The 21,483-nt window shown below is 45.6% G+C and overlaps 1 protein-coding gene across 37 annotated transcripts in view; it reads left to right on the top strand.

The window, feature by feature from the left end:
• LOC100118566 (coiled-coil domain-containing protein AGAP005037) overlaps positions 1–21,483 on the top strand; it is a 1,551,999-nt gene that overhangs the window by 351,620 nt on the left and 1,178,896 nt on the right. The gene's annotated exons all lie outside the window — the stretch shown is intronic.

Genomic DNA, 21,483 nt, shown 5'->3' with positions numbered 1-21,483 from the left:
GCTCTTCTTCGCGGGTTAACGCAGCCATCATGCGCTCGAGAGCTGCCTGCAGCTTCTCGGGACTCATACCTAAGCATATAAATTTTCTAGCTTAGATCCGCAGCTCTTTGTGCGCGTGTTTTTCGTGGTGACGTCGACGGGTTAGTAATCGTCGTTGCATGCCTGCGATTGCGCGAATCCTTCGGACGACCAGGCCTCCTCTTCTCGGTGTTGACCTCCACTCTAGGAGTCTCTGGCGTAGGTCTCACACGCCTAGCCGTATACACTTTTTTCCTTGGCCGGCCTCTCTTCTTGGTCGCAGGATTTATTACGACTACGCGCGTCTTTCTCGCTCGCTTCGAACGGTCGGCGACTTCGCTCACTTTGGAAGCAATATCACTCTGTTCGCAAACAGAGTCTCACTCGCTTCGCACTGGTACTTCGCTAGCACCCACGTCTGCGCTCGCATCCCTCGGAGGTTGAGCATCGCCATCTTCTTCGATCTTCTGCGACTCTTCGTCCGTTGCTGGCGCATAAAACGGTTTCAGCTGCGCAGCTGGCGCAAGATCGACTTGCTCTCCCATTTCATCGACCAGTCAATACGTATTGGTGCCGCGTATCTCCACTATTTTATGCGGCCCAATATATGGTGGTACTAGTTTCGCGGAGCGCTGCACCGCTCCGGAAGACAGCACGTGATTTCGCCTCATCACTAGGTCTCCTACTTTGTATGTCGCCGGTTTACGCTTGGCGTTATAATAGCGCTTCTGACGATCTGGCGTGCTCTGCGTCCTTTGCGACACTTGCTTGCGCAGCTGGGGTAAGTCCCACATTCGATCGTGCCATGCATCAATCGCGCGTCGCTGCAATTCTTTTTCTGCGGCGGCGTCCTGCTCGCGCCTCGCTGCAGAAGGCTTCCTCGGTTGAGTCCCGTACAGCAGGATCGCCGAACTCACGCCTGTCGAGGAATGGGTCACGGTATTATACCCGAAGATGATGTCGCTTAATCGCTCGTCCCATGACTCATGGTTCTCTTCGATGAGCGCGCACACCATGTTATTTATGGTGCGATTCACCCTCTCCACTGGGTTCGCCTGGGAGTGATAAGGTGGCGTCAACTCATGTCGCACGCCTTGTTCTCTGAGGTATTGATCAATAGCCTTATTTTTGAACTCTATGCCATTGCCCGACAGGAATACCTCTGGTGCAACGTACCGCAAGAAGACCCGCTCTCTGAGATGTTGCAAGATTGTCTTCACGTTCGCCCGCTTAATCGGAATGCACTCTATCCAGCGGGTGAACAAATCTTCGAATATGAGAATATATGAGAACATATGAGCCAGCAACATGGCGGGAGTGCGGATGCCTCCCGATAACTATGTCTCAAATTTTGAGTGTCATAGCAATAAAACTTCAACAACATTATTTTGCATCATATGTGATACAGTATATCATTTTAGTTGTTTAGCACAAAAAACAACCGACATCAAATTCATAAGTGGTAACTTAATAGTGTGCCCAGAACATAGTGACACAAACCTAACCTCAAAAATAGAAGAGGAAGGTTTAGACGATGCAACAAGATTACTGATTGCACAAATAAAACTGAATAAAACGGAAGAAGTAAGGAGAGATCTACTACTTGAAGTTTCAACAGCAGAACAGGATGAACTTGACATCAATATTGAAGGAAAGTACAAGCTAATAAAAAATGAGAACCTTCTTCTGAAAGAGAAAAATTGCTAAATAAACAAAATGAAAACCCTGCGGTTAGTTTTTCGTATGTAGAAGTTACAAGTTTTCCTAAACTGTTACAAAAGAAAGTGCCTAATATAACTGTAAAAAATGTGAGTAATAAAGCAGTGGACGTCAAAAAGAAAGTTATAGAGTGCTTAGTTACTGAAAAGAAGATACAAACAAAAAACTTGTACGTAAACAGAAAAGAAGAACTTGTTATCGATTGCTTGAATAGTGAAAGTGCAGTGTGGACTGAATCGGTTTTGAAACATAACCATGAAGGCATATGTGAGGTTAGGAAAGATACGTTGAAGAATCCTAAAATCAAAATTGTCGGAATCGACAACTACAGTAACATGGAAATGGAGGACATAAAAAATCATTTAGTAATAGGAGATTTCAATATTGATTTATTGGATTGCGATCCAAGCCAAGAATTCCTGTGTAATTTTTTCGATAAAGGATATATTCCTGGATTTGTTGGAATTACAAGGCCACCTGTGGGCATTGCTAAGGGATCCTGCATTGATAATATTTTCATAAAAACTGATAACATACATACAATTACTTATAAACTCAAACTATCAATAACAGACCATTACCCTATATTTATAGCTCTCAATAAAATGAAAATAGTACATAACAAACCAACAATAGTTTTAAATTATAAAAAATTAAAAAATAGTGATGCAACAAGAAACTGGAATGAAATTATCACAATGCAGGATCCTAATTTAGCAACAGATAAGTTGTTGTCTGAGATTAAACAATGTATCGAGTTATCCAAAATGAATCAAAAAAGGATTAGACAGGTGGGAAGGAAAAATTGGATCACTGATGCGATAATTAAATCGTGCCAAACCAAAGAATTTTTGTATAACTTATGAAAGTTGGATATAAATAATGAGCAACTTAAAACTGAATACAAGACCTATTGCAAAATTTTAGAGAAAGTTATCAAAGACGCCAAAATTAGATATGATAAAAAAATGGTCGAAAAAAATGCAAATAACCCCAAAAAACTATGGGAAATTATAAACAATAAACTGGGCAAAAAAAAAAAAGTCTAATGAAACCATAAGTTGTATAAAGATAAACGATATTAAAGTTACAGAGAAAGTGGAGATAGCGAGTAACATGAATAAGTTTTTTTGTGAGATCGGCCAAAAATTGAGTAATGGTATCATGCAACCCAATAATGCTGAAAACAGACTACTGGATAATAATGCTAACTCAATCTTTCTAAAACCCACAAATATAAATGAAGTAAAAAACATAATCAATACATTGAAAATAAAAAATGGTGGTGTGGACAAAATAAAAGCTAAGTCCTTGAAAGTGATTAGTAATTATATTGCGGTACCATTAACGCATATTTTTAATTTGTGCATTGAAAAAGCTATATGGCCCGATGCACTAAAAAAAGCCGAAATCATTCCGATATATAGATCAGGGGAAAAACATAACATTAGCAATTATAGGCCCATCTCACTTATATCCAATGTTGCTAAAATTGTTGAAAGAATAATCTTTAATAGGCTATATGATTTTATCCAAAAAAATAACATAATATCAAAACACCAATTTGGTTTTATGAAAAATATTGGCTCAAAAAATGCTTTAAACTATATCACACAAATTTTGTACAATAATGTAGATAAAACGATACCAACAATAGGCACTTTTCTCGACTTGGCTAAAGCTTTTGATACAGTTGACCACAAGTTGTTATTAAATAAACTGTATTGTATTGGTATTAGAGGTCAGGCATTGGATCTCCTTAGAAGCTATTTGAATAACAGATATCAAACTGTTAAAATTGACGGTGTAGAAAATGATAGTTTACTAATAAGTATGCGTGTTCCACAGGGTACGATACTGGGTCCACTTCTATTATATATATATATATATATATATAAATGATGTGCTAAAGGAGATTCCACTAGAATCAATTCTATCGTACGCAGATGATACTGCAATTATAGCAACAGGCAATACATGGATAGAGGCGCAAAAAGTATGAATGAGTTTCTTACTGTGATATACAAATGGTTAGCGGTAAATAAGTTATCTTTGAATGTGGATAAAACAGTTTGTATGACATTTTGAAGCTATTGCGATAGTGTACCGAAACTTATTGATGTAAGAATTCAAAATAAAAAGATAGCTAGAGTTGAGTATTACAAATACTTGGGAATTGTCATTGATTACAATCTGAAATGGGTATAAACACATCCAATATATATTAAAAAAGACAAAGTATCTAGTCTATATTTTTCACAAACTATCACACACTATGTCAACAGAAACTTTAAGAATGATATATTATGCTTTCTTCCACAGCATAATTAGCTATGGAATAGTAGCCCGGGGTGGTGCATATAGAAATAACCGTGATTTATTACAAAGTTTACAGAGAAAAATTCTCAAGATTATCGACAAAAATACTTTTAGTATACAAGATAGTCCATTAAACCTAGAGCAAGTATTTAATTTCGAATCCCTTAAATTCCATTATCAAGATCTCAAAACTCAATTCCAAATGTCTACAAGTATTACTCGAAAGAAAAGTTTAATTATACCTAAGAGCAAAAACCGAGTCAGTGATAAAAACAGTTATAATAATGCTATTATAATTTACAATGCACTACCAAATGAGCTCAAGGAATTAGATATAAGCAAAACCGCGGCAAAACGTAAAATTAAGTATTGGATCAAAACCAATACTTAGTTTTCCAGATAGTTGTAAATTGTTAAATTTGTTAAATTCTAAGAAAAGACAATGTAATGAGTGTTTATTGTTGTTGGAATGATTTTGATAATGTAACTATCTTTACTCTTAAGTACTAGTTTTAAGTCTTTTAATCTTCTGTTATATACCAAGCTTGTACACAGGTAACTTAGTTTACCTCTACAAGGCTTGCTGGTATGCGTATTCTTAAGGTATACTAGGTATTTCCCGCTCGAGTAGTACGTTGGACACAGGATAGAGAGGAGGAAAAATGACTCACTCCTAATTGTAAAAAAACTGAACTCTCTGAAGTCTTTATTTAATCCAATATCACAGATAAGAGCATGTGCTCTGTTAGGCAGCCAGACCCAGAATGGCGACCGGGGGCGCGCTCCCCGCTCGCCACAGCGTGGCGTCGGCCGGAAGACATCTTGATGCCGACCTCGGTGGTACCTCGCTAATAGAAGTCGGCTCTCGGCTGCAGCGTCTGCTTGCGCTGGCGGCGACGCCGCCTAGCGCGTGGCGCCACAGCTACTCCCCCGCCAGTGCCGGACGTGTCCTGCGTCCGGAACGATCCGTCTTCCTAGGCCTGTTGAGGGGTGGACTGGCGGGGAAAGACGGCGGCGGTGATGTTGGGGGCGCCGGGGCAGGCGGCGACGCAGCTGGTTGCGACTGGGCTGGTGGAGCTGCCTGCGCCGGTGGCGCGGCAGGTGGAGGAGCTGATGCTGGTGTGGCCCTCGCCGGGTGCGGGGCATTGCTGGGGTGTTGGTCGGCTGCTTCCAAGTACGCCGGCTTGGGGGAGTTTGTCAACACGGTCTTGGCGTCGCCGTTGATATCCACCACGTACTCCGCTCGTCGATGCGACGGAGCACCCTATGTGGCCCCGTGTAGGGCGGCTGCAGCGTTGAGCGGACTGTGTCCTCCCTCCTGAACACGTGCGAGCATGTACGCAAGTAGCCGTGGAAGAAGGGCGTGTGAGGCGGCAAATGTCGAGACCCTGGGACCGCCCGCAGCCTACTGATGAGTGTGCGTAACTCGGCGGCGAAGGCCGGTACGTTGGCGTCTGGGTGGCTAGCTGCAACAAAAAAATCTCCCGGAACTCGCAGCGTCGTGCCGAAGAGCATCTCGGCCGGAGATGCCTGCAGGTCCTCCTTGAAGGTGGTTCTGAGACCCAGCAGTACCGCTGGGAGGGCCTGCGGCCACGGTGTTGGTGCACAGCACATGAGAGCGGCCTTGAGGGTGCGATGTAACCTTTCCACCAGCCCATTGGCCTGAGGGTGATAAGTTGTTGTGTGCACCCGGTCAGCGCCGATGATCCTTGCGAGGGCGGCGAAAAGGCGCGCCTCGAACTGCGGGCCCTGGTCCGTGGTGATGGTGAGCGGCGTCCCGAACGAGCTGATCCAATGGTCGAAGAAGGCTCGCGCGACCGTATCTGCCTGCTGGTCTGGCAGAGGGATGGCGTGCGGCCACCTGGAAAACCTGTCGACAATGCTAAGACAGTACTGAAGACCCTAGCACGACGGTAACTTGATGAGGTCCAGGTGCAGGTGGTTGAAACGCGCATCCGGAGCCGCGAAGTCTCCCAGGGCTGCTCGGTTATGCCGGTGGACCTTGGCGTGCTGGCATGGCACGCAAGCGCGCGCCCAGCGCGCAATCTCCTTCCGCATATGTGGCCAGAAGTATTTCTGGGTAATGGACCTCGTAGTCGAGCGGACGCCAGGGTGAGAGAAGCCGTGGAGTGCCTCGAAGACGGTCCTCCTCAGCTCCTTGGGGATGTACGGCCGTATTACATTTCCATCCACTGCGCAGTGCAGGGAGGAGCCCTCGATGTTGAGGGGCTGAAGTTTCCCGTCTCCGGATTTTAGCAGGTGTGGCAGCTCCGCGTCTCTTACTTGCTGCTGAGCGAGGGTGGTAAGCTCTAAGCCCGTCGGCATCCTGATGGCCTCGACTCGAGACAACGCGTCAGCGGCGGTGTTGTCGGTGCCCTTGACGTACGCCAGGGATATCTGAAATTGCAGAAGGAAGTCCAGTTGTCTTACTTGGCAAGGCGATGTCCTCTCCGACGGCTGCTGAAATGCTTTACCGCAGCGAAAGCGGCGAGAAGCTCCCTGTCGTAGGTGTTATAGCGCCTCTCGGTGTCTGAGAGTTTTCTTGAGAAGAAGCCTAGCGGTCTCCAGCTGTCATCTTCTTCGTGCTGCTCTAGGGCAGCGCCGATGGCGACGCCGGAGGCGTCGGTATAGATCCGGAGGCGGGCATCGTGACGCAGAAAGGTGGTTGTAACTGCGTCCATGAGCGCTTGCTTCGTCTTCTCGAAAGCAACTTGGGCATCGTTCGTCCAGGCGAGAGGCGACGGTTTCTTGCGCTGCGGCAAGATCTTCAGCAGGTCGTTGAAGGGTGCCAGGAGGCGTGCAGCTCCAGGGATGCAACGCCTGTAGTAATTGATTAGACCCAAGAAGCGGCGAAGTTGCGACGTGTCAGTCGGCCGCGGGAATGCTTGAATCGCCTCGACCTTGCCTGCGGGTGGACTACAGCCTTCCTTCGTGATGCGGTACCCGAAATAGACCACTTCCTTCTTGGCCAGCGTGCATTTGTCCGGGTTTATCCAGATGCGTGCCTTGCGGAGCGTAGCGAAAAGCGTTTTGAGATGTTCGAGGTGCTTCTCTCTGCCCCAGGATGCCACGACTATGTCGTCGAGATAGGACCGTGCGAAAGGCAGGTCGCGCAGGAGATGATCCATAGCACGCTGCAGCGATTGAGCCGCGTTGCGAAGCCCCATCGATGATCGGGTGAATTCAAAGAGTCCGAACGGAGTTATTATTGCGGTCTTATGAGCGTCTTCAGGTGCAATAGGTACTTAGAGTTCCAGCAGAAGATCTTGCATAATCGGGAACGGATATCTATCCGGAACGGTACGGCTATTGAGCTGGTGATAGTCGCCCGTGATGCGTTACGAACCATCGGCTTTTCTGACTAGTTGGAGCGGGCTTCCGATAGTCGGACGATGCCGAGCTCTAAAAGCGTGCGAAACTCGGCGCGCCGCTTCGAGGCACTCATCGTGGAGCTGGCGTGGTCGTGCTGCTGCTGGGGGTCCATTCATCGCCATATGATGTAGAACGGAGAGATCTGGGAGAGATATAGTGGTGCTGCCTGGAGATGCTAGGTCTTGATACTCTCTCAACAGGTCAGCGAATATTCCTTCTGCGACGTCAGCGGAGATGTTAATCGCGACTGAGAATATCTGCGTTGGCAGCAGCTTGCCAGTTGAGCGGTGCGTGAGATCCGTGTCACGGAGTTGTCTGCGCCGGAGATCGACTGCGAGACCGAAATGAACCAAAAAATCTGCGCCAATGATTGGATTGCTGTCGTCGGCCACAATAAATTTCCACTCAAGTGGTTTGGCTAGCGCGAGGTTCAGGACCATTGACTGCGTGCCGTACGTGCCAATCTCTGACGCGTTCGCTGCGCTGAGGGTGAGCGAGCCACGTGTTCTTGCCTCCCTGAAGAGCGTACGTGGCAACAGTGAGACCGCCGAGCTAGTGTCCACCAGGAAACGGAGCTTCGTAGTTCTGTCAGTGATGTGCAAGCGGCGCTCTGTTGCTGCGCCAACCGCCTCGACTTGCAGGGGCGGTGGCGCGTTCAGTTTTCCTGAGCTGTTGCGAAGGAGCAGGGCTGTTTGCATCGCGTAGACCGCTGGCCGAACTCGCGGTGATACCAGCACCAGCCGGAGTTGGAAGTAGCTGGAGTGGCTGAGGCAGCTGGACGGGCCTGACAAGGGCATGAGCGCGAGCGGGCGCGACCTCTGCTGTTGTTGTTGTAGGAGCCGCCGTTGCTTGGTGCGTTGACGAGGGCTTCGAGGAGCTTGCTCTGTTTCTGAGTGTTGGATAGGAGCTGCGTCAGCGTGGTCTGCAGCGAAGCCGTATCGAATTCTGGATGGGGCGATGTCGTGCCAGAAGAAACGCCACTGGAGGATGGTGTTGGTGGACGCGCTGCGACGGCATGGACAGAAAGCTCCGGGGCCATGGCGAGGTCGGCCAGGTGAGCGAGCTCGTCGAGTGAGGAGGCTGGCAGGACTCGGCACAAGCGGCTGGTGTTGGATGTCAGGAGGTCCAGCCATTTGACCCTCAGAGCCTCGTCTGAGATGGCCAGGCGCTGCAGCAGAGCGACTCGGAGAGCCCAGTAGCGGACGGTGGCTGGCGGGTGTAAGATGACGTCCGAGAGCTCCTGGGCGACGCCCTGAGGGAGGCGAGCCACGACCAGGTTAAACTTGTGGCGATCGCTGCGTACTCCACTGGCCTCGAGCGCTGCATCAACCTGTGCGAGCCACAAAGCCGGATTAGCACTCCAGAACGATGGTAAATCGCAGCGCGTGACCTCGGTTGACGGACGAGGAAACGGCTGCAACCCGCCGGCGGGCATGGGCGGAGGAGGTAGTACTCCGCCGGAGTCACTCGCGTCAGCCGGCGTGCTCTGGTTCACGGTACCGGTGTTCGGCTGCGTAGGTGTGCGTAGCACCATTTCGGTCTCTCCGACGTGCGCTAAATTAAGAGCGCGGCGCGTCGCGAGACGTTGGGAAATACGAGGACCCGGTCGCGACACGCTGAGCGCGCGGCGTACCACTGAAGGTTGACGGGTAGCGCCTTGTCGCGGCACGCGTGGTGGTAGCAGAGCCAGCGGAACGGGAAATACCAGAAAGCGTGGGGTGCGCGGCGTCTACGCCGGCGACACGCAACAGGTATGGCGCGGCACTTGAAAGAAAAGAGCGACTCAAGGCCGCGAAAGAACCATACCTGTTGTAGAGCGTAGAAGCACCTGATGGCAAGGTGACGCTGGCCGCCGAGCGCTGCCGATGTCGGGACGGGATATGGTGAACGCCGCGCTGATGATGGCTGCGCTGCTCGATCGCGATGCTCCGTCGATGGTTGCTGCTCACTCCGTTGCGAAGTCAGCTGCGCCGGCACGCCGCTGTGCGTAGCGTACCGCTGGTGGTGCTGGGTGCTCTCGTCCCGGTGTTCTCGCTGGCAGAGAGACGACCGACGGGGCCGCTCCGCGCATACTCCAGTTGTAGAGGGACTGGAGGAAGATTCCCTGCTGCTGCTGGTGCCGTGCGACGAGTAGCTGCCAGGGCTCGCCTGATGTTGCTACGGGGAAGAGGCGGACAACGGGCCGCACCGCGTGCTCGAATGAGAAACACTTCCCCGGAGGCGAGACGCACCGGGCTTGATGCGTGCCTCAGCGCGACACTGAACTGATGCTCACGAAAGCGAAAGATAAAAATGGCCGCCGCTAGCTGTAGATGGGCTGCGGCGGGCCGTGTGTCGGTTCGGTAAAATCTCTCTCTCGGCTCCGCTCGGTACGCCGAGTGGGAGAGGAGGGCTGGCCGCCGCGAGAAAGAGAGATTTAGATTAGATTAGATTATTTATTTGCTTTATAATGTGTTGTACAATACTTGTATATACAGATACATAATTTAAAGTTTAATTGGATTGAGAATATGTGTGTAGGTGTGCTTGAAGGTGTGTGTGTGTGCTTGTTGTTTTGTTTAATGATGGTGACGTATGAGACTGTATGAGAGGTAAGTGCTTGGTTTGCTATGAGGATGATTACGAATTACGAATTTTCAAGGCTGAAAAAGTATTTTTTAGCCTCGCTTTTGAAATGATTGGTGGGTATGATGTCTCGTAATCGTGAGGGTAATGAATTCCAAAGGTATGCGGCGATTATGTGAAATGAATTCCTCAGCAACGAGAAAGGAGGTCTGTCTAGCGGTACCGCTTCACCTCTCACAGGACGGAGTGCGACGTGGAAGTCAAAGTAGGCAATTAAATAAAATGGTTTAGCATTGTTAAAGAGCTTTCTCAAGAAGCAGGCCGCAAAGTACTTCCTACGTCCGGCAGTGGTGAGCCATTGCAGCTCGCACCTGTAAGGCGTTATGTGCTCGTCCCTCTTGAGACCATAGATGTAACGTATACCTGTGTTAACCAGTCTTAGTAGTTTAATGTCGAGTTCTTGTGTCAAGTTGCAGTAAACCAGTGAGCAGTAGTAGTCTATGATCGGGAACAGTAGGGCCTGGACGAGGTGTTTGCGCAGACCGAGGTTCGTGCTTTTCCTGAAAAAGTATAGCTTATACATAAGAGAGTGAGCACGCTTATACATTTGTGTTACGTGCTCTTTCCACATTAGTTTGGAGTCAAGCACGACCCCCAGGCTGCGCACAGAAGATTCAAAATGGACCCGGGCTCCCCCTATATTGATGTAAGTGTTAGCCATTGTAGGTAGAGCATTGATATAGTAGGGCGAGCCCAGGACGATCGCCTTAGTTTTGAGGACATTGAGATTTAGATTGTTTTGCTCAGCCCAGCACCTTATCCTCTCGGCATTAGCTCTCATTCTGTCGGAACAGGTGTCAAGCTCCTCGAGGTGGCACTGGGTGTAGATCTGCAGGTCATCCGCATAGATCAGATGTGCAATATCCACGTCCAGACAGAGGCTTATGTCATTGACGTACAGTGCAAAAAGTAGAGGTCCCAGTACGGATCCTTGAGAGACTCCCGTATTGAGCGGAAGGTATGAGGATAGTTGATTGTCGTCACCAATGACGGCCTGCTGTCTGCCCGTGAGATAAGATGCAATCCATCGGATGACCTGCTTAGAAAAGCCGAAAGAGGTTAGCTTTCTAAGGAGCTTGGCGTGATACACAGTGTCAAACGCCTTGCTAAAATTAAAAAGAAGAAGAAGTGTGACCTTCTTTTTGTCTATTCCAAGCCTGACATCATCAGTCAGCTTTATTAAGCCGGACTGTGTGTTGTGACCGGTACGAAAACCTGTCTGTAGGTCATCAAGGAAGAGCCTAGTTTCCAGGTAATGAGAAAGCTGCCTATGTACCAGCCACTCCAGCGCCTTGGATAAAAAACATAAGAGTGAGATCGGACGATAGTCAGTGGTGGATTTTAGAGAACTGACTTTGTTGAGTGTACGCACCAGTGACCTTTTCCAGTCCGAGGGGAAGCATGACTCGCTCAAGGACAGGTTAAAGATACGACATAATATGGGCGCGAGTACTGGCATGGCCTTGGAGACAACAACCTGTGGGATGCCATCAGTTCCCCTGGCCTGAGAGGTGAAATGCTGAACTGCGGCCAACACGTCCGATTCCGTAATCTCACTGAAGCTGAAGTGGATAGGATATTCCAGACTATCAAGTGATTGCAGTTGTTCGTCGACTGAAGAGACGAGTGGATCATTGGATATTCCGCTGAAGTATCTGTTAAGATCATCTGTTGAGAAGCGAGATGGAGTGGTTTCCTTGGAGGTGGTGATTCCAAGTTTCTCGAGTTCTCTCCAGATTTCCCCTACGTCTGTTATGTTTGATAGTCGTGAGTGATAGTAGTTCAGTTTGGCTTCCTCGACCTGTTTATGTGCGTTATTTACTGCTAGTGTATAAAGAAGTTGATCTCGAGGATGACGTGTCCTGCGAACTATCATGTATAGTCTGTCCCGCTCAGTCACAAGGTCTCGAAGAGCCGAGGTGAACCACGGGTGTCGTGTGGGTCCTGGCGTTACAGTCCGTAATGGGGCGAGCTGATTGATGGCGTTCGTTAGGTTGGTGTTGAGAGTGTTGATGCATGCGTCAACGGATGATGTGTCGATTGTAGACCAGTCACATGTGTTGAGGTAGTTGTTTAGTTTTTCAGCACTGATGCCTTTGTAATTTCTATAGGAGTATGTTTTAGGTGCTTGTCGTGGAATTTGCACGTCGAGTGTAGCCGTAATGAGGTCATGTCCGTTTATGAATGGTGAGTCAGTCTTCCAGTGTGAAATTAGGCGATCCTGTTCGTCGACCAGGCAGAGGTCGAGCCATGTGTCAGAATTTTGCTGGTGGTGCGTAGCACCATAGGGCACCGATTTGAGGGAGTTCTCTTCTACGAGGGCCTTGATGAACTTGGCATCTTCTGAGGAGGAGAGTTGATCTGCATTAAAATCTCCTATTATAACTTTCGTGGAGTAGTTGTGCATGTGACTATTGAGCTGATCAATGAAATTGCTCCTTGTAAGAAGGGCGCGTGTGGTGGCCGATACACAACCGCCACGAAAATAGGTGGGACTCCCTTCGCAGTGATCTCACAGAAGAGATACTTCGGGTAGCCTGGCTTTCCCGTCCAGATCCCGTCGGATGAAGATATTATTGTAGCAGTCAGCGTGTTGTGGATGTAGATGGCCACTCCTCCACCGTTTCTGTTTCTGTCTCGTCTGTGTAGCGTATAGTTAGTCAGTGTGGGAATCGAGGTTATTTTATCATTGAGCCAGGTTTCTGTTACAGCTATTACGTGAAAAGTGGGACGAGTAGACAAAAAGAGTCTTATCATTTCAATGTGCCCCGTGAGAGAGTTCGCTTTGAAATGACAGACCCGTAGTCCTTCTGACAGAGTTACCTTGGAGTGTGAAGATTTCGCGATCGATGAAGTTGATGATGGTGGTTTGGGTGGAATGAGGTGTATGTATTTTAGTTGTTGTTGTTGTTGTTGCTGTTGTTTGGTGGTATCCGGGATAAAAAATTATCTAGGTGTTCCTCGGTTTCGATTACGACGGCGCGGTTGTCGTTGAGGCGGATGTAGAGCTTGCCATTCCTCACGTAGGTCCGACATCCTTCCCTCCTCTTGACCTCCATCCGTGCTCTAACCCTCAGCTTGTCCACTTCTGAGGGAAGGAGCGGATTGATGTTGATTAGCCACTGGTGGTCTGGAGCCGGAGCTCGCGCTTCCTCCAGTAGGTCTGCATCCAGCTCCGCTCTGTGGAGCTTGCGCTTTCTGGCCTTCGCAGCTATTATGGAGCAGGCGAGGGCATGTGACGCCAGAGTGACAGCAAGAGGTGGCATTCTGGCTGAGTTGTCAGCGGCTGTGTCCAGTCTTCCCATAACCCTCGCTCTTACTACGTCCCGTTGGAGAACTGTGGGGTCCAGCTCAGTCAGCACCGCTTAAGCCAGCAGCCGCAATGAGGATTCCTCAGTGTATCGGAGTCCCGTAATCACAACGACATAGTCGTTGTTGGTGTGCTCCTGCTGCCTTTTGATGACGGATATTTCCCTGCGGAGGTGGGCCAGTTCGTCGTAGTTGCCATCGTGAGGTGTGCCGTTACTGCTGTTGGTTGGCTGCGGGTTAGCAAGATTCCTCGATGCCAGGTCTTCTAGCTTTGCCTGCAGCTCACTGATGTTTTTCTCAGCATCATTTATGCGAGAAGTAAGCTGCGGCAGGTCATCAAGGGCCTTGAGCCTCTGCTCTAGGGGAGCCAGCCTTTGCTCAATCTCGGTCATCCTCTTCGCCATCTCGTTTTGAGTCTTCAGGGATGCCTCCTGTTTCTTGCGGATGTCAGCTAGAGCCTCTAGGATGTTTTTAAGAGAGCTCTCGATCGTCGAAGGTGTTGTTTGACGAGCAGGAGATCCATTTCGAGATGGGACTCGAGATTGTGGTGCAGAACTGTAGGGCTTGGTTGTTGCCTGCTTAGATGTAGAGTTAGGCCCTGCCAGCGATAGATTGAGCTGCGAGGAGTTGAGCCTTTTCTTGGCCTGCTCCCTCTCCGCTTCCTCCATACAAATCGCGCCGTCGCAGGTCAGGACCGCATTACCTCTGACCTTTGAAGATGTGAATGTAACACACCTGGAGTGGTAATGTGTGTTACATATATCACTATTCTTAGGGGCCTTGCTCTTAATGCTGTTATTGCATTTTTCGCAGGTCTCATATCCCGCATCGTCGTTTCCCGCATTCGTTGTGCTCATCTCAATGTTTCTCACCGTAGTTGGTGATCTGACCTCTAGGTGGAGCAATGGTGAGAGAAGAGAGAGCGTTTACCGACCTTAAACTGAGTGGCGCTGCGATGGTGTTCAGTCTGCTCACTAGATGGCAACAGGTGGTCGAAACGTTGAGAGAAAGCCGTGCAGGAAGAGAGCCAAGCCGTGCGAGGTGTTTTGAGGTTAGAAAATTACGGCAGATGTTCTCGGGAAAAGCAGGCAAGAGTCGAGTGCAGTCTCCAGCAATTTATTAATTGGCCTGAAGGTTGCAATTAGTAGCGTGCAACACTCTATAAAAGAAGACGCCCGGAGGCAGCGTGCGGCAGTAAAAGAACGTGAAAACAGGAGATAGGAGGCAAAGCAGTTTTACTCACGTGATCGCAGCGCCAGAGGTAGGCGTTGGTTGCTCGCACTGTGCCCGACTCCGAAGCGTCTTCTTGACCGGGATCACCACTTTGGAACTATTACTGTGCTCCTGTATATTTCGCGCTCGAGTAGTACGTTGGACACACGATAGAGAGGAGGAAAAATGACTCACTCCTAATTGTAAAAAAACTGAACTCTCTGAAGTCTTTATTTAATCCAATATCACAGATAAGAGCGTGTGCTCTGTTAGGCGGCCAGTCCCAGAATGGCGACCGGGGGCGCGCTCCCCGCTCGCCACAGCGTGGCGTCGGCCGGAAGACATCTTGATGCCGACCTCGGTGGTACCTCGCTAATAGAAGTCGGCTCTCGGCTGCAGCGTCTGCTTGCGCTGGCGGCAACGCCGCCTAGCGCGTGGCGCCACATACATACCAGGCCAGTAATAGTACATTGCGATGCGCGCACAAGTTTTTCCACACCCCTGGTGAGCGACTGATGGCTCGTCGTGACACTCTCGCAAGATCTCTGCTCGCTTTTCTTTTGGCACGACGATTTTCCATGCCGTATCGTCATTCATAGATGCTGGCAATTTCTCATCTGGCAGAAGTAGTACAGCTGCCCGCCGTACATCTTATACAGCGAATCTTTGCTCGGATACAGCTGTATCTCACGGACCTTTTCGCAGTACCATTCGTCCTGGGTTTCGCTTGCCCACCCGACTGCTTCGACTAGTACTGCGTCTTCTTCGTACATACGCGACAATGCGTCTGGTACGGCGTTTAGCAGGCCTTTTCTATGCTCCACAGTGTAGACATGGCCCTGGATTTCAAGCGCCCATCTTGCTAGGCGTCAGTTGGGATTATGCAGATTGCATAGCCACCGTAAACTACTGTGGTCCGTGACGACCGTCAATTGATATCCCTCAATATAAGGTCTAAACTTCCGTATAGCCCAGATGGCAGCGAGACATTCTCTCTCCGTGACACTGTAATTTCTCTCGGCTTTCGATATTGTGCGGCTCGCAAATTCCAAAATCCGCTCTTCTCCGTTGATTACTTGAAAAAGTAACGCGCCGAGCCCGCTGTCACTGGCGTCCGTCTGCAACACGAACTCCGATTCGAAATCTGGGCGATGAAGAATTGGTGCAGACGCTACCAGCGCTTTCACTTGTTGGAAAGCATCTTGATGTTCCGTCCCCCACTCGTATTTTCTGCCTTTCTTCATCAGGCGATGGAGCGGTTCAGCGACGGTCGCGAATTCTTGCATAACTTGCGATACCACGACGCCATTCCTAAGAAACGTCTCAGCTGTTTCAGGTTCTTTGGCGCTAGATACGCCACAATGGACGCTATCTTCTCTGGATCTAGCCGAAAACCATCGCGATTAACTAGGACGCCGAGGTCTTTACCTCTTCTCGACAAAAGCCACTTTTGTCCCGGTTGATAGTCAATCCAGCCTCATTCACTCGCTGAAGCACTTTCTCCAAGTACTCGAGATGCTCTTCAAACGTCTCTGTCGCGATGATGATATCAGGAGCAGGACTAGCCCGCGCGCTCGCTCTTTCTATCTCTTTCGCGACTATTGCCGAATTCGCACGCGTTTATTACCGCGCACGCGACTCTACGCTATTTCGGCGCGGCGCAGCGGTACTCATACCGCTACGAGTTGGTTGTGGTGCTCAACTCATTACAATATATATATATATATATATATATATATATATATATATATATATATGTGTGTGTGGGACGTTTTACGCCAACCGGACCATCAGTGCACCCAAAATTTGGGTTAACCTAACAAGACGTTTGAGGTCTCAAAATGATCGTCTGGTCAAGGGCTTTTGAAAAAGTTCTGGCCTTTTCAAAAATCCAATGTGGCGCATAAATTATGGAGCCTGAAACCCACGTTTTCATAGCACATTCAACAAAAACAATAGTAAAAATGTTCTAATTTGTGAAATATCCCACCAAAAAGTATGTACAACTCATGATAGGACATATTATTGACAATGCTGACGGAATTCCAAAATCAAAAATGGCGGAATCAAAATGGCGGACATTATACAACCACCAAACCAATTTTACCGCAACAAATGATTTTAGATCACTTTAAAGTATCAATATGAGGGTTTTTGGGGCCACTGCACCTTATTTTAACATCGAAATTTTAAAATCCAAAATGGCCGATCCAAAATGGCGGACATTATACAACCACCAAAACTAATTTACCGCAATGAACGATTTTAAATCAGTTTAAAGTATCGGTATAGGAGTTTAAGGGGCCGCTGAATCTTGTTTTAACCTCGGAATTTCAAATTCAATATGGCCAATAGAAACTGGCGGATATTTGTCATAACCCACCGTCAGGCTCTCTCGCGAAAAGCCCCTGCTAACGCGTAACCCGCCGAACACGCCACGCACGCTGCAGCGCTTATCACCGCGGCGCTAGTACCGCGGCGCGCCGCTAGGCGGCTGCGCATTACCCACAAGTAAAGTAGCATCGTGGAGGGCACATAAGGAGGCCGGGTCCAGCGCTGTACCTCGCCCCTCTTCCAACAGCCTAATGCTGCAAGTACACGGCTCGTGTCCAATGACAACTTGTGCAAAGACTTCAGCAAATAAAACTGTTTTGTGGCAAAGGAATTTATTGCTTTCAAGTGATTTATTTCATCCCTCTTTTTTACCTACACCCCCAACTCCTTCCCACGTTTAGCAACCCATAGAAAGGAATATTTTCTTCAAGGAATGCTTTCTTCATCGGCGACTTTTTCTCCAACAGTCTTTTTCAGGATAGTTGGTGAGCAAGTCCATCAGCGGCTTTATTCATAGGCGACTTTTTCTCCAACAGTCCTTTTTAGGATAGTTAATAGGTACATTAATAGATACATTGGCGACTTCTTCTTCAACATCATTTTTAAGGCAGTTGTTGAGTAAGTCTTACTTTATCGGCAACTCCTTGTTCAACTGTACTAGCCGTAATTTTGTTATGTCTAACATTTTTTTTGTTTTGGTTGTGCTTTCTCATATCCTACAACAATGTCCTTTCCTGCGAAAAAATATCGTATCGATAGATGCGTTAATCCATTTGATATTAATACAGGACACAGCAAATCTCTTAGGAAGATTTCCAAAGAATTTCAAGATGTCTATCCTCATTATCCAACATCTTCACTGATTTGTGATACATGTAGAAAATCCTTTTACAAACTACATGATTTGTCATCTCCAAACGTCAGTATGAGTGTTAATTTTGAATCAGAGACTGACTCACCTTCGGTTTCAAACACGGATGCACCTATGCAAGATGATCTTACAGATATTTTAACTGGACTTAAAAACAAATTCCAATCCCTGCCGGAGAACGATCCATTACGTGTCAGTATTCTTACTATTTTGCCCGAACACTGGGCAATACGTAAAATTATGAACCAATTTTGGTGTGTCTCACAGAATGGCTCGTAAAGCAAAACAGTTAAGAGAATCAGATGGAGTTTTGGCTTCACCTGTTGCAAAACGTGGAAAAACATTACCTGCAGAAACTACTCAGAAAGTTGAAAATTTTTACGAAAATGATCTTTACAGCAGAATTATGCCAAATAAAAATGATACCGTCAGTATTTATTTATATGGTGAAAAAATAAAAGTGCAGAAAAGATTATTACTTACTGATATTATAAAAATGTTGTGTCTTTGCAGGATCCTCTGGTACACACAATGTATGTACGATACACCAAAATTTCAAGGCGATGATTGACGCAGTAAATATAGAAAAAATCTCAAACAATATTTTGAAGAATTATAAAGATTGTTTGAATTTCGTTCTATGTGAGGATCCCAAACCAAGTTGTTATTTGAATGAATGCAAATTTTGTCCGGACATTCAAAAGTTTTCTAATTTTGTTGAGAACAAACGTTGAGAACAATCAACCGATAGATACACTTTGATAAAACAATGCCTAACATCGCAAGAATTTATTGAAACTTTATGTTCTAGCCTAGAGAAGTTGATACCTCATCACTTCATCGCTTAGGAACAATCAAAGTTTATTTCTGGGAAGAAAAATAATCTTTCAGATGAAGAGGTTCTTGCTCAATTGGATTTTGCTGAGAACTATGCTTTTACAGCCCAAGATGCTCCACAGGCATTTCATTTTAATAATGATCAAAGTACGATTTTTCCTGCTGTTGTTTATTATAAATCTGAAGGCAAGCTAAAGCATTTCAGTACAGTATCTATGTCCGACTGTTCTACTCATGATGCCACTGCAGTATACATAATGCAGCAAAAGCTTATACCTGAAATTCGCAAGGTTTGTCCCACAGTAAAAAAGGTAATATATGCTACTGATGGTGCTAAACAGCATTTTAAAAATCGTTCTCAAATGAGTAGTTTAATGAGTCATAAGAGAGATTTTGGCGTTGATGCTGAATGGCACTGTTTTGCAACAGCACACGGAAAAGGTAGTTGCGATGGAGTTGGAGCGATAGTAAAGAGAGAAGCTACAAGAACGAGCTTACAAGCTGCAAAAAATAAAGCAATTCTAGATGTTAAAGCTCTTTATTCATGGGCTAATGGGCGATCATTCAATATAAAATTTTTCTTATACACCAAAAAAGATCACGAACAAACTCGTCAATTCCTAACAAAGAGATTTAAAAACTGTCCACCTGTCACAAACATACAAATGGGGCATGGATTTATCCCAGAAAATAATGAAACGTTGAAAGTCATGCATTACTCAAATGCCAATGAACCTAGGAACAGAGTAATTTATGATATCGGCGAAAGCCATTTATCACTAGTAAAAACTCCACGAACGAGGAGCCAGAATTGATAAGAGTGCACAAAATGTCATTAAAGATTGATTCATTTGGCTAAATTATATATTTTTTTCATCCACGCAGGCATATACATATACACAGAACAATAGAAAAATGTAAGTGCAAAAATCGCAGACATATAATTCTAAATCTAATAGACCGGAAAAATATAAGATTCATGTGCACAAATACTGATTCCGATAATACATTTATAACCATTTACCTCACAAACCCCCATATCGATACTTTAAATTGATCTAAAATCATTTGTTGCGGTAAAATTGGTTTAGTGGCGGTATAATGTCCGCCATTTTGGATCCACGATTTCGAATTTTGAAATGTCGAGGTTAAAATAAGATTCAGTGACCCTGAAAACCCCCATGTCGATACTTTAAACTGATCAAAAATCATTTGTTGCGGTAAAATGGGTTTTGTGGAGGTATAATGTCCACCATTTTGATTCCGCCATTTTTGATTTTGGAATTCCGTCAGCATTGTCAATAATATGTCCTATCATGAGTTGTACATACTTTTTGGTGGGATATTTCACAAATTAGAACATTTTTACTATTGTTTTTGTTGAATGTGCTATGAAAACGTGGGTTTCAGGCTCCATAATTTATGCGCCACATTGGATTTTTGAAAAGGCCAGAACTTTTTCAAAAGCCCTTGACCAGACGATCATTTTGAGACCTCAAACGTCTTGTTAGGTTAACCCAAATTTTGGGTGCACTGATGGTCCGGTTGGCGTAAAACGTCCCACATATATATATATATATATATATCATAATATCTGTCGAAAACATAAAAAAAATTAATTAATTGTGTCTATTGTTTGTTTAATTGTTTCAACAGCTTCTAATCTAGTCTCACGGACATTTTTTAACTTCTTTTATTGCTAAAACGTAATTGAAATTTCATACATTTGACATTTTTTGGTTACCTAAATGATATTCGTTCAAAGAACATTTCTACCGTAAAATATATTTAATTTTTTTATTTTTACGAGTTTTAGATGTTTTTTACATAATAGAACAAATATTTTTTTTTATCATTTTTACATCTTCCAATCTACCTGGACCAAATCTTGAAAATGTTTTTCGGTAAGAATGTATATTTTTGTCTTATGTACCTGTCTATACCAATCAATAGTATTTTTTTTATAAAATACATCAAGTTTTGTGGAATAAATGCAAAATAATCCGGACAAACGGACATTTTTTAAGCTCTTCACTGCTAAAAACAAATTGAAATTTGATACATTTGAAATTGTTTCTTCGTAACTTGAATGATTTAAGTTTATAAAATATTTCTACCGTAAAATAGATCTAATTTTTTTCTTTATACGAGTTTTGGAGGGTTTTTACAAAATTGACGAAATATAAAATTTTAATATAGTGTAGAATAGCTATACGACATAGCTATACAATATTATTCTTTTCGTTATTAAGCAATCTTTCTATTTTAACAGTCAAATTCTATCTTTTATTCTGTACTTATTGCCCGCAATCAGGTGGTAAGTTCTTTGGATGGACTTGACACGTTTGAGATAGTGACTAACAGTTTTTCTCTGGAGAATACTCTAAAAAACACGGCGTATATAATGAACAGCAATCGTGATTCAAGGGCCCGGTCTGGTAAAATAATAGAAAGAGTGGCTTTACGCTACTGTTAATCATGTATTCTCACAATTTTCTTTCAGCGCTATTCTTCCCACGAGACGATATTGATAGTGTCCTACATCTAAGTGACGCGATTATGCATAAAAATATCACAAAAACTAATAGACAAAAAATAGTATATTTGAAGTCATAACTATAATAAAACATAAAGTAAATTTTTACTGATTTATGACTTTTATCTTAAGAAAGCAAAATAACTTAACTAACTTAATAGTACTGCCGAAGGAAGGTTAAAATTAATTTTGCTAGTGTATTACTTGACTATTTGGATCATAGTCGTTGATAGACGTAAACTGTGGTAACTTAAAGAATGATATTAAATTGCGTTCTGAATATGTAAATTGTAACAATATTTAACATAATTTTTGTATTAATATCAAAGCT

The sequence above is a fragment of the Nasonia vitripennis genome, assembly GCF_009193385.2.
Source record: "Nasonia vitripennis strain AsymCx chromosome 1 unlocalized genomic scaffold, Nvit_psr_1.1 chr1_random0005, whole genome shotgun sequence".
Lineage (NCBI taxonomy): Eukaryota > Metazoa > Arthropoda > Insecta > Hymenoptera > Pteromalidae > Nasonia > Nasonia vitripennis.
The sequence above is the reverse complement of the archived record's forward strand: the minus strand, read 5'-3'. Positions and strand labels throughout refer to the sequence as shown.